Source organism: Oncorhynchus kisutch, linkage group LG6 (assembly GCF_002021735.2).
Source record: "Oncorhynchus kisutch isolate 150728-3 linkage group LG6, Okis_V2, whole genome shotgun sequence".
Lineage (NCBI taxonomy): Eukaryota > Metazoa > Chordata > Actinopteri > Salmoniformes > Salmonidae > Oncorhynchus > Oncorhynchus kisutch.
Window position 1 is genome coordinate 68552484 of NC_034179.2, and position 17155 is coordinate 68569638.

General features: G+C 42.4%; 1 non-coding gene across 1 annotated transcript; it reads left to right on the forward strand.

Moving 5' to 3' along the window:
* The first annotated feature begins 14683 nt into the window (after positions 1-14683).
* trnac-gca (transfer RNA cysteine (anticodon GCA)) lies at positions 14684-14755 on the forward strand. Its single transcript has one exon. It is a non-coding gene; the product is annotated as a tRNA-Cys (tRNA).
* Positions 14756-17155: the final 2400 nt, after the last annotated feature.

Below are 17155 nucleotides of genomic sequence, written 5' to 3' on the forward strand. Positions count from 1 at the left end.
CACATAAAAGTTACCTTAAATGGAAGCATATATTTTTTGCTGGAAGAATAAGTGCTTCTCTTTAGGGTAGCAATAACTGTTTTGCCACAAGGATCTGCTCTTGAACATGCTGATTTCTACTTCAATTTGAGCTCCTTTTCTGTATAAGGCACAGGAAGTGCTTTTAAGTTAGGGTCTGATTGAGCATTGAATCACTGGTCACTGAGTCACTGGCTTGCTGGGGCTCTCTCATGCCGTCCCTGGAGGGGGTGCGTCACCTGAGTGGGTTGATTCACTGTTGTGGTCATCCTGTCTGGGTTGGCGCCCCCCCCTTGGGTTGTGCCGTGGCGGAGATCTTTGTGGGCTATACTCAGCCTTGTCTCAGGATGGTAAGTTGGTGGTTGAAGATATCCCTCTAGTGGTGTGGGGGCTGTGCTTTGGCAAAGTGGGTGGGGTTATATCCTTCCTGTTTGGCCCTGTCCGGGGGTGTCCTCGGATGGGGCCACAGTGTCTCCTGACCCCTCCTGTCTCAGCCTCCAGTATTTATGCTGCAGTAGTTTATGTGTCGGGGGGCTGGGGTCAGTTTGTTATATCTGGAGTACTTCTCCTGTCCTATTCGGTGTCCTGTGTGAATCTAAGTGTGCGTTCTCTAATTCTCTCCTTCTCTCTTTCTTTCTCTCTCTCGGAGGACCTGAGCCCTAGGACCATGCCCCAGGACTACCTGACATGATGACTCCTTGCTGTCCCCAGTCCACCTGGCCATGCTGCTGTTCCAGTTTCAACTGACCTGAGCCCTAGGACCATGCCCCAGGACTACCTGACATGATGACTCCTTGCTGTCCCCAGTCCACCTGGCCATGCTGCTGCTCCAGTTTCAACTTCCACCTGACTGTGCTGCTGCTCCAGTTTCAACTGTTCTGCCTTATTATTATTTGACCATGCTGGTCATTTATGAACATTTGAACATCTTGTCCATGTTCTGTTATAATCTCCACCCGGCACAGCCAGAAGAGGACTGGCCACCCCACATAGCCTGGTTCCTCTCTAGGTTTCTTCCTAGGTATTGGCCTTTCTAGGGAGTTTTTCCTAGCCACCGTGCTTCTACACCTGCATTGCTTGCTGTTTGGGGTTTTAGGCTGGGTTTCTGTACAGCACTTTGAGATATCAGCTGATGTACGAAGGGCTATATAAATTGATTTGATTTGATTTGATTGAATTACAGCAGCTACTTTTTAATGAGTCTACATGTACCCACAAGTCACAACAGCAACCCTAACAAAAGCATTGACTGGTTTTATCTGCAGTAAGTGCTTTTTGTTGGGTTATCTGTTAATGGCCATTCGACAAGCATTCTGTGGTGCATTCCCGAACATGGTTTTCCTCCTAGCTTCACATTAAAGTTACCTTAAATGGAAGTATACATTTTTTGCTGGATGAATAAGTGCTTCTCTTTGGGGTAGCCATAACAGTGTTTTGCCACTAGGCTCTGCTCTTGAACATGCTGAATTACACTTAAACTTGAGCACCTTTCTTTTATCACACAACAGGAAGTGCCATTAAGTTGGAGTATGATTCTGCATTGAACTACATCAACCACTTTTTAATGAGACTCAATATGTACCTACACGCCTCAAAAGCAACCCTAACAAAAATCATTGACTGGTTTTGTCTGCAGTAAGTGCTTTTTGTTTGGGTATCTGTTAATGGCCATTCAACAACAAGCATTCTGTGGTGCATTTCTGAACATGGTTATAATCTCCTAGCTTCACATTAAAGTTACCTTAAACGGAAGCATACATTTTTGGCTGGAAGAATAAGTGCTTCTCTTTAGGGTAGCCATAACTGTGTTTTGCCACTAGGCTCTGCTCTTGAACATGCTGAATTCTACTTCAACCTTTATTTTATCAGGAACAGGAAGTGAATTTAAGTTGGAGTATGTTTCTGCATTGAATTACAGATACCACTTTTTAATGAGACTCTACATGTACCTACATGCCACAACAGCAACCCAAACAAAAGCATTGACTGGTTTTATCTGCAGTAAGTGCTTTTTGTTGGGTTATCTGTTACTGGCCATTCGACAACACGCATTCTGTGGTGCAGTTCTGAACATGGTTAATCTCCTAGCTTCACATTAAAGTTACCTGAAATGGAAGTATACATTTTTTGCTGGATGAATAAGTGCTTCTCTTTGGGGTAGCCATAACGGTGTTTTGCCACTAGGCTCTGCTCTTGAACATACTGAATTCTACTTCAACTTGAGCACCTTTATTTTATCACACATCAGAAAGTGCTATTAAGTTGGAGTATGATTCTGCATTGAACTACAGCAACCACTTTTTAATGACACTCAATATGTACCGACACGCCACAACAGCAACCCTAACAAAATCATTGACTGGTTTTGTCTTGCAGTAAGTGCTTTTTGTTGGGGTAGCTGATAATGGCCATTCGACAACAAGCATTCTGTGGTGCTTGTCGGAACATGGTTTTTCTCCTAGCTTCACATAAAAGTTACCTTAAATGGAAGCATATATTTTTTGCTGGAAGAATAAGTGCTTCTCTTTAGGGTAGCCATAACGGTGTTTTGCCACTAGGATCTGCTCTTGAACATGCTGATTTCTACTTCAATTTGAGCACCTTTACTGTATAAGGCACAGGAAGTGTTTTTAAGTTAGGGTCTGATTGAGCATTGAATTACAGCAGCTACTTTTTAATGAGTCTACATGTACCCACAAGTCACAACAGCAACCCTAACAAAAGCATTGACTGGTTTTATCTGCAGTAAGTGCTTTTTGTTGGGTTATCTGTTAATGGCCATTCGACAAGCATTCTGTGGTGCATTCCCGAACATGGTTTTCCTCCTAGCTTCACATTAAAGTTACCTTAAATGGAAGTATACATTTTTTGCTGGATGAATAAGTGCTTCTCTTTGGGGTAGCCATAACGGTGTTTTGCCACTAGGCTCTGCTCTTGAACATGCTGAATTCTACTTCAACCTTTATTTTATCACGAACAGGAAGTGATGTTAAGTTGGAGTATGTTTCTGCATTGAACTACAGAAACCACTTTTTAATGAGACTCAATATGTACCTACAAGTCACAACAGCAACCCTAACAAAAGCATTGACTGGTTTTGTCTACAGTAAGTGCTTTTTGTTTGGGAAGCTGTTAATGACCATTCGACAACAAGCATTAACATTTCCTTAAATGGAAGCATACATTGTTTGCTGGAAGAATAAGGGCTTCTCTTTAGGGTACCCATAACTGTGTTTTGCCCCTAGGCTCTGCTCTTGAGTACCAAGAAAGACTACATAAACTGTTTTCATGTGTTACGTTCTTTGTTTCTCCCTAATCACACACTGCATTTTCATTCAGCATGAATCATTTCTCTATTGAATTACAGTACCTGCTTTTTAATGTGTACCTGCATGTCACAATATCACTCCTAACAAAAGTATTGACCAGTATTGTTTGCAGTAAGTGCTTTTTGTTGGGGTAGCTGATAATGTCCACCCGACGACAACATTTTTTTTGTTGCTTTTCTCCTTGGAGGACTACCAACTAAATGAATGGGCTCCAGGAAAGATGGGCATCGTGGAGAAAGCAATAAGTCGTATTTACCAGAGCTCAACAACTGTGGCCTTTTTGTCGACCAAACCAGTAAGTAGTCTTTACCAGAGAACTCCAACTGTGGCCATTTCCCTACCAAACCTGTCACAATGGTACCTGAACACTAGCATTGACTTGTCCATATAATACAGTAAGTGCTACTTGTTGGGGTAGTTTGAAGTGACTTATGCGACATAAAATCACCTGATTGTCAAAATGATCCTTTTTTGACAATTGAAAGATTACTTAAAACAGAAGCGTTAATTGAATCCATTGCTAAAAAGTACTCCTCTTTCGGGTAGCCATAGCTGTGTTTTGCCACTAGGCCCTTCTCTTGAATACCAAGAAAGACTACATGAACTGCTTTCATGTGTTACGTGCTTTATTTCTACCTAATCACACACGACTTTTTCACACAGCATGAATAGATTCTCTATTGAATTACAGGAGCAGCAGCTACAGCTGGGAGAAATAAGATAAAACAATGCTGGCTGGCACTCAGACATTAAACTCAATTTGAAGGCCGTGCCATTTAAACTAGACGCAGCGGCAGCAATCCCCACTTGGCTGTATAGCTACAGCAGAGATGACCCCTTTGCTCCCCACAAACAAAAAACTGTACAGGCCCAGTAATAAGATATTACCAGTTTTAGGGCCTTTTGTGATTAAACTGGAGAGTGAAGACAAAAGTGCCATCCAGCCTGTCTTTGTCATTGACTCTCTTGCCAGACCGTTGCTGGGGCTGCAGCAATTGAAGCATTGCAACTCATTGAGAGAGTGAGCGAACTGGAAGTCCCAGGGGAGGGTTTCAAAAATACATTCCCAAAAGTGTTTGCTGGCCTACGAAGGCTAGAAGGTGACTACAAAATCTGCTTGAAAGAGGACGCAGTCCTCTTAGATAACACAGCGGGGGGTGGTACGGGCATAGAGGACACATGCCCTTACCACCCACTGCCATGTGCCTATCCCTTTATTGGCCAAAGTAAAGAAAGAGTTGGGGAGGATGGAGGAAATTGGGTCTATGTCTTAAACAGTCCCACTGACTGGTGTGCAGGGATGGTGGTGGTCCCAAAAGCCAATGGGGACATAAGGATCTGTGTGGACATGACTAACTTGAATGAGGCACTCTGCATAGAGAGACACATCTTACCACCAGGGGAGCAGTCGCTGGCTCAGTTGGATGGCTCACAAGTCTCAGGCTTCTGGCAGATACCCCTATCACCAGCGAGTAGGGCACTCGCAACGTTTGGCCGGTACTGTTTAAACGTTTCCAGTCCTGAGCATTTCCAAAGACGCATGTCCCGGCTGTTGGATCGGCTGAGTGGCATCATAGTCCACGCGGACGACTCGCTCAGACAGAGCAGAACATGATGAAAGGCTCACAACAGTTCTGACCAGCCTATCAATGAAAAATGCACCTTTGCACAGAGATCTCTCATTATTATGGTGACGTCCCCCTCAAGGTCTCGGTCTTGATACGTTCTCTTGACTCTGACTCTATTCGCTCTGGTCTTGGGCTTCAATCTGTCTCGCTTCAGGTGGTCTCGAACACAACACTGCTCAATTGTACTCTTAGGGCTCTATTTAATCCGTATCGCAGAAGTTCAGCATTACAGGATGATTGAAATGTAAAGGCAAAATTTCCGCATTAGCGGAAACTGCATTCAAGGTAAACACTGCTTGTCAGCTCAATCATATACAGTGCCTTGCGAAAGTATTCGGCCCCCTTGAACTTTGCGACCTTTTGCCACATTTCAGGCTTCAAACATAAAGATATAAAACTGTATTTTTTTGTGAAGAATCAACAACAAGTGGGACACAATCATGAAGTGGAACGACATTTATTGGATATTTCAAACTTTTTTAACAAATCAAAAACTGAAAAATTGGGCGTGCAAAATTATTCAGCCCCCTTAAGTTAATACTTTGTAGCGCCACCTTTTGCTGCGATTACAGCTGTAAGTCGCTTGGGGTATGTCTCTATCAGTTTTGCACATCGAGAGACTGACATTTTTTCCCATTCCTCCTTGCAAAACAGCTCGAGCTCAGTGAGGTTGGATGGAGAGCATTTGTGAACAGCAGTTTTCAGTTCTTTCCACAGATTCTCGATTGGATTCAGGTCTGGACTTTGACTTTGCCATTCTAATACCTGGATATGTTTATTTTTGAACCATTCCATTGTAGATTTTGCTTTATGTTTTGGATCATTGTCTTGTTGTGGAAGACAAATCTCCGTCCCAGTCTCAGGTCTTTAGCAGACTCCATCAGGTTTTCTTCCAGAATGGTCCTGTATTTGGCTCCATCCATCTTCCCATCAATTTTAACCATCTTCTCTGTCCCTGCTGAAGAAAAGCAGGCCCAAACCATGATGCTGCCACCACCATGTTTGACAGTGGGGATGGTGTGTTCAGGGTGATGAGCTGTGTTGCTTTTACGCCAAACATAACGTTTTGCATTGTTGCCAAAAAGTTCCATTTTGGTTTCATCTGACCAGAGCACCTTCTTCCACATGTTTGGTGTGTCTCCCAGGTGGCTTGTGGCAAACTTTAAATGACACTTTTTATGGATATCTTTAAGAAATGGCTTTCTTCTTGCCACTCTTCCATAAAAGCCAGATTTGTGCAATATACGACTGATTGTTGTCCTATGGACAGAGTCTCCCACCTCAGCTGTAGATCTCTGCAGTTCATCCAGAGTGATCATGGGCCTCTTGGCTGCATCTCTGATCAGTCTTCTCCTTGTATGAGCTGAAAGTTTAGAGGGACGGTCAGGTCTTGGTAGATTTGCAGTGGTCTGATACTCCTTCCATTTCAATATTATCGCTTGCACAGTGCTCCTTGGGATGTTTAAAGCTTGGGAAATCTTTTTGTATCCAAATCCGGCTTTAAACTTCTTCACAACAGTATCTCGGACCTGCCTGGTGTGTTCCTTGTTCTTCATAATGCTCTCTGCGCTTTTAACGGACCTCTGAGACTATCACAGTGCAGGTGCATTTATACGGAGACTTACACAGAGGTGGCTTGTATTTATCATCATTAGTCATTTAGGTAAACATTGGATCATTCAGAGATCCTCACTGAACTTCTGGAGAGAGTTTGCTGCACTGAAAGTAAAGGGGCTGAATAATTTTGCACGCCCAATTTTTCAGTTTTTGATTTGTTAAAAAAGTTTGAAATATCCAATAAATGTCGTTCCACTTCATGATTGTGTCCCACTTGTTGTTGATTCTTCACAAAAAAATACAGTTTTATATCTTTATGTTTGAAGCCTGAAATGTGGCAAAAGGTAGCAAAGTTCAAGGGGGCCGAATACTTTCGCAAGGCACTGTATTTCCTTTCAATTTCTATTGCGCAATGTGTAACAATTCAGCGATACAGATTGAATGGAGAGCCAGTCAGTCCTGATTGCTGCCAACAGTTTTTTCAATAATATTTAGACGGAACAATTTAATCCTGCTCTTTTGGTCACCTAAGGGTGATTGGTCTATTTTAAAATCATTCCATACAATTGAAATACAATATGTAATTTACTTGTTTTCCTATGGCAACTTTACTATGGCAATGTAGCCTACCCTACACATTTTATGAATGAATTTTAAAAAAACATTTTTTTTATTATGTAATCCCTTAATGATTTCACAAAAATGTCAATATATTATCAAAAGGGGGAAATAAAATATTCCTGAACTGTAGGGTACACATTTGACATTTTAAATAACATATTGATTGTGTTGTAGGCCATTTTTTATACAGGAATCTTGTATTGTGTTTGGAAGTCGTTATCTTAATCAAAGAAACAGATGCAAATTGATTTGTTTTATATTGATATTCAATATGTCTATCACATTTTGCTGCAATCCATTTCACTTGTATTTACAATGTGGTAATTAATAAAAATTGGTCTTCATTTTCGCAGAAGATTAGCCTCAGTGTAGGCATCATTTTGGGTAATTGTCTGCAATTCAACGCGTTTTGACATAGGCTACATTTTCAGTCGAATCATATTTCAATTGTAATATGTCATTCTTCCATATTTATCTTTTTCCGTTTTGGATTTTGTTGCTGCTGATAGGATATATTACTTCATTGGGGCAGGAGTAGTGAACAAAGACAATTATAATTTCTGCTGTCTAGTATCAAGCCGGTTTGACACGGTATATCAGATCAGTTTAATTTATTCCAGTGTTATTTATGTTGCAACCACGGTTATTTTAACTCGGAGCTCTGCGTAATCTCCCATTAGTAGTGTGTTAAGAAAACTAGTGTTAACACAGTGTTAAGTGCGAAGTTCAACTTCTTCATTGCAATGCAAAGCTAGATTCCTCTGTCAGAAAAGTGAGCTGAACAGAAGACAGGAAAAGAGGGGGTGGGGGAGGAGGAGTTGGAGGAGTATGAGTTTCAATTTTCCACCTCTCTCCTCCTCCCTTTTGATCAGCTTCTCTTCGCTCACCACCTGGTTTCAGTTCAGTTTCCATGTCAGATCTGTATCTCCAGAACAGATTTGATTTATCGAAGCAGATCTAACACTCTACCCACCTCCCTACTCTTCATTCTCTTACACTCTACCCACCTCCCTACTCTTCCTTCTCTTACACACTATCCACCTCCCTACTCTTCCTTCTCTTACACTCTACCAACCTCCATACTCTTCATTCTCTTACACTCTACCCACCTCCCTACTCTTCATTCTCTTACACTCTACCCACCTCCCTACTCTTCATTCTCTTACACTCTACCCACCTCCCTACTCTTCATTCTCTTACACTCTACCCACCTCCCTATTCTTCCATCTCTTACACACTATCCACCTCCCTACTCTTCCTTCTCTTACACTCTACCCACCTCCCTACTCTTCCTTCTCTTACACTCTACCCACCTCCCTACTCTTCCTTCTCTTACACTCTACCCACCTCCCTACTCTTCCTTCTCTTACACTCTACCCACCTCCCTATTCTTCTTCGTCTTACAGCTATCCTTATGGCTATTCCTCCCTCCACTGTCTTCCCAGAAGAGAGGAGGCTGTTATAGCAGCAAAAGTGGGACCAACTCCATATTAACGCACATGATTTTGGAACGAGGCACTTGTTTATGAACGCCCGATTTTTGTGTGGGTTGTTATCTTCTTGGAGCTTCAGATGTTCCTCCTCAGAGAGACGAAGGCTGATCTGGCTTTTTGGGTTCTAGCCTCAACGCCATCTTTAGATTTTCTTCCTCTGCCTCTTGCAGGACCTGGTATCTGTTAAAGAGGGTAATGCAAAACACCTTTTCCTTTAGGAGGTCCACGTTGTAATGCGTTCTTCTGTTCTTTGGTGCCCAGATCTTCTTAAGTTTCAGCCTTAGCTTAGCCAAAGAGACTGACTGCATCAATTCTAGTTTTTTTGTGAAATATTATTGTGTTGAATTCCAAATTGTCTGTATAATCAACTTCCCTATAGCTCTGACCGACATACTTACCCCACGAGACATGCCACCAGGGGCCTCTTCACAGTCCCCAAATCCAGAATGAATTCAATGTAATGTACATTGTTATATGGAGCCATGATCACAAGGAACTCCCTTTCATCTCAAATTACTCAAGCAAACAGCAAAATTAGCTTTAAAAAACTAATAAAACAACACAATGCCTCTCCCCTAGCTGACCTATAACCTATTTAAGGAATATGTATATGTAGTAATGTATGTGTGTAAGTCTGTAATGTCTATGTTAATGTTTTGAAATGTATGTAAACGTTGGTCTATTTGTCTGTAGTGTCTTATTTTGTTGTGTCAGACACCAGGAAGACTAGCTTTCGCCATTGGCATCGGGCAAGGGGATCCCAAATAAAATCTTAATCTAAATGCATTGATTTCCTAAACGTCTGCACTATACAAATGTGATCTATTTGATTCTCTGTCCTCTGGTCTGGGGAGATCCATGTTGCTTTGTGTATTCTCTTATGGGGAAACACTCCCTCCGTTGACAAGCTTGTTTGATGCGCATATGTTTGCAAACATCTCCCAATTCTCATTCATCTCGCCGAGTCCATGATTTCCCATGATTTCCTCAAAGCCACTGTTGTCTGCTCCTATCTTAGCATTGACATCTACCATGAGTATTGTTACGTCTCTCCTTCTGCTTGTCCAACGTGTTTTGTAGTCCATGGTAGTGTTGGGTTCTGAGAATATGAAATATACTTATTCATGTCACTGAGGGAGTGCTGAGGTTTAGAGGGTCTACACCAGAAGTGAATGGTTATAGGAGGAAGGAATATAGTGTGTGCAATTAAGCTTGGAATGTGTTGAGTGCAGTGAAGCGAATACATGTGGCAGACATTGATAAGGGGAGAGAACCATGGATTAGTGATGGAGGAGGGTTTGAGGTCAGGTCAGGTCACCATAAGGGAGAAATAAAAGTTTATGGCCCATATCACTAGTGTCCTGCCTAGCAGTAAAGAACGATGTTTGTACAGATGTGTAGGAGGAGAATCAGCCGATGAGGAAGGGTTAAATCTCAGTGCTTGTGTGAATGTCTTTGTCTGAATGCAGCTGTATTGGTCCTCTGGGAAGAATAAACTTGGTTAAGCTTTCATAATGTCCGCTGAGTTTTTTACTCTGAGAATTAGAACTTAACAGTAGAAAATATCCTTTGTCTCCCTGTCCTTATTTTTGCTTGGGGCGTAGCACTGTATGATTGAGGGCGCGTACTGATTAGCTTCAGGTTTTTGTTGTTTCTCCAATGTGTTGTTAGTGGAGTTGTCACGACTTCTGCCGAAGTTGGTCCTTCTCCTTGTTCGGGCGGCGTTCGGCGGTCGACGTCACCGGCTTTCTAGTCACCACCGATCCATGTTTTGTTTTCGTTTTGTTTTGTCTTATTCGTACACAGCTGGTGTCCATTCTATTAATTACTGTTCCTTATTTAACCCTCTGGCTTCCCTCTCTGTTTTGTGCATTATGGATTGTCACGTGGGTTCGTTCTTTTGTGCTGTGGAATATTGTGTTTTCCCTTGTTGGAACATTACTTCTATTTTGAGTAAATTCGGATTATTACTCATATCTGTGTCCTGGGCATGACCCCACATTTTTCCGTTCACCAACAACCTCACAGAATAACGCACCAGTTATGGAACCAGCCATCCTCTCCCAACGGAGGAGCGGGTTCAGGTGTGGGTTAACCAGAAAACCCCCTCTCTCCCATCGGTCCATGGTTTGCAGCACGCGATCCATGGCTGTACCGAGACTCTGTAACATAGTTGCGTGCTGCAAACCATGGACCGATGTGAGAGAGACAGCTGCACCACCCGATGTTACAGGAAGGCCAAAAAGATAATCAAGGACAACAACCACCCGAGCCACTGCCTGTTCACCCCGCTATCATCCAGAAGGCGAGGTCAGTACAGGTGCATCAAAGCGAGGACCGAGAGACTGAAAAACAGCTTCTATCTCAAGGCCATCAGACTGTTAAACAGCCATTACTAACTTTGAGTGGATGCTGCCAACATACTGACTCATCTCTAGCCACTTTAATAATGAAAAATGTATGTAATAAATGTATCACTAGCCACTTTAAACAATGCCCCTTTATATAATGTTTACATACCCTACATTACTCATCTCATATGTAGAGTGGGGCAAAAAAGTATTTAGTCAGCCACCAATTGTGCAAGTTCTCCCACTTAAAAAGATGAGAGAGGCCTGTAATTTTCATCATAGGTACACTTCAACTATGACAGACAAAATTAGAAAAAATCCAGAATATCACATTGTAGGATTTTTTATGAATTTATTTGCAAATTATGGTGGAAAATAAGTATTATTTGGGACCAGAGTACCATGTCTGGCCTAAGGTTGGTAGAACCAATCTCAGGTGGAAAAATGAGTTGCTGACCAATATCGACAAGCATCTTCCAGTCCCGGGCCATGGCTAGGTGGTCCAGTTTCTGGCTTCGTAGGAGGATGCTTGGGCCTTTTCTGTCCCTCCCGGATGAATGTTGTTGTTTTGACGGGATTGATTGTTTTTGGAGGTAATGAATTGGTTGCACTCCTCTTGATCTTAAGTGCTGCAGCCAGGCTCTTGGGGACCTGATTGTGCCTCCAGGTGTAGCGACCTTGTGAGAGGCTGGTCTTGCAACCTGTCATTATATGCCTGAGAGTCGCTGGAGCTGGGCAGAGGGGGCAGGTCGGGTCCTCGCCATACCATTGATGTAGGTTTTTTGGTGATGGAAGCACATCATAAACATGATGAAGCTGATGTTGCTTGTCTCCATTTGCCAAAGCTCACTCCAGTTGATCTTTCTCCTCTCCAGGCCTTCCCACTGCGTCCATTGCCCTTGGTTAGCAAGAGAGACAGCCTTTGCACTTCATGCAGTCTCCTCCTGTCTGCGCACCTCCTCGACCACCAGCTTCCTGCGTTCAGATGTTGTTGCCTTGCTGCACTTGATCTTTATTCCGGAGGCTTTCAATTGTACCATCTACCCAGGCTCTTGACGGGTTGCTCAGACACCGTTGGTATCGGGTCATCTCCAATGCAGAACCTCACATCTTTAAGCTGTCCCTTGACTATGGAGATGCTTCGAGATTTGCTTGACTTGATTTTCATCCGGGCCCACTTGATGTTATCCTGCAGTTTTGCAAGTAGCCGCCTGGTGCATGCTGCAGTGGTGGTCAGTGTAGTCATGTCATCCATGTATGCTCGGATAGGTGGGAGACGGAGCCCTTCCTTAGTTCTCTCACTGCCGACCACCCTTCTTGATGCCCTGATGATGAATTCCATGGCCATAGTGAAGGCCAGAGGTGAAATTGTACAGCCTGCCATTATGCCTACTTCCAAGCGCTGCCATGTTGTTGTGAAGTCAGGTGTTCTGAAACACAATTGCAGGTCTTGGAAATAGGCCTTTACCAGTGTAGTGATGGGTTCTAGTACGTGGAAAATGTTGAAGGATTCCCAGAGGAGTTCATGGGGAACTGAGCCAAAGGCATTGGCCAGGTCGAGGAAGATGACATAGAGGTCTCTCTTGTCTTTCTTAGCTGTTTTGATCTGGTGCCAAATCATACTAGTATGTTCCAGGCAACCAGAGAAACCAGGAATGCCTGCTTTCTGTACAGATGTATCAATGTACTTGTTCATTTCCAGATAAGTGGACAGCCTCTGTGCTATTATACTGAAAAAGATCTTCCCTTCGATGTTGAGAAGGGAGATTGGTCGGAATTGACTGATGTCTGTTGCATCCTTCTCTTTCGGGATTAGCACACCACCAGCTCTTCGTCATGCCTTTGGTATTATTTCCTTCTGCCACACTATCCTCATGAGCCTCCAAAGAAAGCGTAGAACATCCGGAGCGTTCTTGTAGAGCTTGTATGGTACTCCATTAGGCCCCATTAGGCCCAGGAGCCGAGGCCGCCCTTGCTCTTCGGACAACGTTCTCTACAGATTGAATTCTGGTGGTTGAATAGGTGGGATGTCATGTGGGATGATTATCTGCTCATGCCTTTTCATGTCCTGGTGGACCTTCTCCAGATGTTCTTCCAGTTCTGGCTTTGGAGTTTTTAGGATTCCGCACTTTTCCTTTGCAAAGAGGTCTTTGACAAACGTAAAGTTTTTTTATAGAACTATGTTCTTGAGTGTTCCTTCTTCCTATGAAGTTTACTTAAGTTTCCTTATAAATCGGTGTTTCATTAAATATATATTTTTAAAGAATTAACCAATGTTGTCAGAGCTAGATTCCACCACGCCTGGTCTCTGCTCCACTCTGTTGGTGAAGTTCATCATAAACATCCTTCTCCATGGAGTGGAGTTTAGTCCGCTAGAGATGGGTAAACGTTCAATGAGAACACACACACGCACGCACACACGCGCGCACACACACAAACTGTCCATCGTTGACAATGATAACAAATGCTCCTCTTGTGATTGGGGTAGGGGTGGTTGGGATCAACGCTTCTGGCCCTGATGCCACTTCATGTGGCTGTGGAGGCCGTTGCGGGAGCCGCATAATCTGCTGCTGGTGGGATACGTATGTTGGAATTCCGATAGCGTGATTCCAGCTGCGCGTTGGAGACTCTGGGTGCGTTTCTCACTTTCTCTTCTATAGGATGGCACCTTCCAGGTCCTGAACCTCCCTGGCACAGGTGGACTGCCAGGTGGACCTGTCGAGTACAAGGGTTTCCAGGCTTGAGGGATCAATGTTGCAGCGCTTCAGCGGGTCCATGCTGTGGCCTTTTAAAGTGCTTTTGTTTGACCTCCCGCAGAGTGTTTGGCTGCACTCAGTTGGCCGTAGAGAACTCGGCGTGGGAGGCAGTGTTCAGGCATTCGGATTACGTGGCCAAGCCAACAGAGGTGTCGTTTAGCCGTGCTTGCTTCGATACAGGTCGACGAAATCTCATTATGGGATAGTCTGTCCTCCCAGGTTATCCCAAAGATGCATTGGAGGCACCTGATGTCGAAGGCTTCCAAGATGTTGATGTGGCGCCTATACGGGGTTCAGGTCTTTGAGACATAAAGCAGGGTGGAGAAACAAACAGCATTGTATACTGCCACCTTGGTTTGGGTCTTGGGGTTTAGATTTTTTAAGACCCTGGCACGATGGCGTCCGAAGGAAGCAGAGACTCTATTGACAGAGTGTGGACTTCGGGGAGAGAGAAGCACCTAGGGTGGTGAAATGGGGTACCACTTTGAGGGGAACACCACTGATGTTAAAGGTAGGGAGTGAGGGGGAAGGAGATGAGAATTGTGCAGTTATTTCTGTCTTTTGCCACTTCATGTGTTTTTATATTGCTGCTTCTTGCTGTTTATTATCTATGCATAGTCACTTTACCCCTACCTACATGTACAAATGACCTAATCTGTATCCCCACACATTGTTACTTTGTGTTTTGTTTTTTACTTTAGTTTATTTTGTACATTTTGGCTTTCTAGTCCATCACCTAAACCACTCAGCCACAACAACCTGATTGTTTTTTCTGTGAGAACTCTATGTCCTGAGAAGCACACGGAAGTGACCTGAGCCTGAAAGAATGAAAAGAGGGTGGTGCACTGGCCTGGTAGTTGTGATCACATGGCCCTGGCCTAAAACCAACAACGTAATGATAACACTTCTGTTTGCGGCAAGATTTCAACAGGGGGTATAGCTCAGTGGTAGAGCAATTGACTGCAGATCAATAGGTCCCTGGTTCAAATCCAGGTGCCCCCTCATTTTCTCTTAGATTTTCATAATTACCTATCAAAAATACAAGACAACAGTACACTGTAAAAGGGTTACCATACATTTGATCGTGATTTACGGGCAGCTTGTGGCAAGTAAAGTTCTGTATTTAATATCTCAATACAGTTACTGTAATATAAATATGGTATCAAAGCAAGCACTGTCTAATGACACACAGTCCAATAGCGTAAAATACACTGTATAATACAGTAAAAAGGTCAATGCTACCGTAATCAGAACTAATTCAATTCATTGAGGGGAAGGGTTTGTATGTCACATATTTTACTTTAATTACAAGGGATTGGTTCAAGCAGGTTGGCTGCTCGGTAAAGTGTTTACACAGTACAGTGTATTAATAAATATGAAGTGTTTTATATCGCTTGAACTTCTAGAGGCCTTAACAAAGGCTTCCAAACTGTCAGAGTGCTCAGGTACAGTTATTTGGTTGTAAAAATGTAACATCAAATTCAGTTAAACTTAAATTCTAAACAATAAATAATCAATTCAACTTAAGTTAATCAAATCAAAAGAAAAAACTGTACTGTATTCTGTGGAGTGGAATTACAGTACCATTTGAAATACAGACATTTTTTTCAGAATTCATCATTTACAGTATGCTGCAGTAAAACGTTTCAGAGGTTTTTTACTGTTTTCCATTACAGTCTCGGGGATGGATAAACATTTGGTGATACACATGCACACACTGACCAGCCTGAAGAAAAGTCTAACACTTATGGTCCATCCCATAACTCAAAACAGATCATCAAAAAGGCAGTTTTTTTCCCAAAACTTTAAGCACATTTTCAATTGACTAAGTACAACACACAAAATCACACAGTAACTTTTTCACCACACCTAATCCGTGTTTCATCAAGAAATAGCTTTCATATAAAGTAATTGCCTTTCCCAATGCAATGCTCACAATGCACATGACTCTCTTCTCATTTGTTTAAATACACTTAACCATCACTTAATCCAACTGCTCTTACTGGTTAATCACTTAACCGTTAAGTAAACCTATAGATTTTAAACTGGTTTGTCTACTATACTGTATATGGATTTTGAGAACTACAGAAAAAAAGTGTGTTTGTAAAGTATAAACATCTAAATGACATGTATGATACATGATAACCATGCATAATGACTACTTGTTATTGCTAATTGATTCCACATAGTGGTGACCACATTTGGTCACCATTTAAAAGGGCGTGTGTGAACCACTTTATATTTCTTTCAACATGGAGCAGAATAGACAGCAAGGCAGAGAGGAAGAAATCAAAGATCTCGTGGGACAAGGGGCCTGTCAAAGAGGTGGGCATGGGCCACATCTAAGAGGTGAACATCAGAGAGAGGGAAGCAGACGGCAGGAAACTGTTGCCTGATGTCGTCCGCGCCATTGTCGTTGACCATGTCAATTTGATCCTGAGAACATTTCAGCAAGAAAAGCGGTAAGTCTGCGGGATATGCACAATGCACAACCATTACATTTACATTAAATGACATATTGCAATGCAAATTCACAAAACTTACTGTAATAATACTGTAACATGATCTATTGACAGTACACTCTGTTTTACCCTCAGAATTGATAGAAGACCCCAGGGTGGTGGTTTGTGGCCATGTGCTGACCAACCAGCAGGAGTGGGCAGTGGTGGAAATGGTGAGTGCATGAACAATGAGGACATTCATTGTGATGTGGATGAGAATTTATGGCCAAATGCTCAAGACAGGCTTGATGCAAATTAATGCATGCTAAACATTGATTTATTTTTCATTTAATTTGTTTTATTTAATTCATATATATATATTTTTTTACAGACAGTTTTTTTTTTTGCATAAACGATTGTAGAGAACATCTTCATTGATCACACATCGGATAGATATTATGGAAATTATAGATTTTCTGTCAATTTTGCTAGGTAATGTAAGTGCATCACCTAATGTGAACTGTGTAATCTACTATAATTTACAGTACTGTAGCATATTACTTTCAGCACTTCGAAGGGCGATTTGAAACACGTATCTTGCAATGTTTGCTATTGGATTAACTGGTAGTTAAAACTACTAAATTAAAAGATATCATTAAGTTGCATTTTATTGATTTTGTACTAAGAGTTGTGAAATTGTGCCACATACTTGTGAAAATAGTTCCAAAGCGATAAAAAAAAAAAAATCTAAGCTTCAGAACAATGGGGACTCATTATTCCATAAGGCTCTCACTGACTGTCTGGATGGCTTGCTGACTCACTGGCTGACGGACCTCTCCACAAACACACGCCATGCTTATCTCTTTGTTTATCTCTACAGGTGAAAAAAACAGCATTTTGAAAAGTTTCCTTTGGGAATATCTGGGATGTGACACAAATTCCAAGGAAGGAAGAACTCATT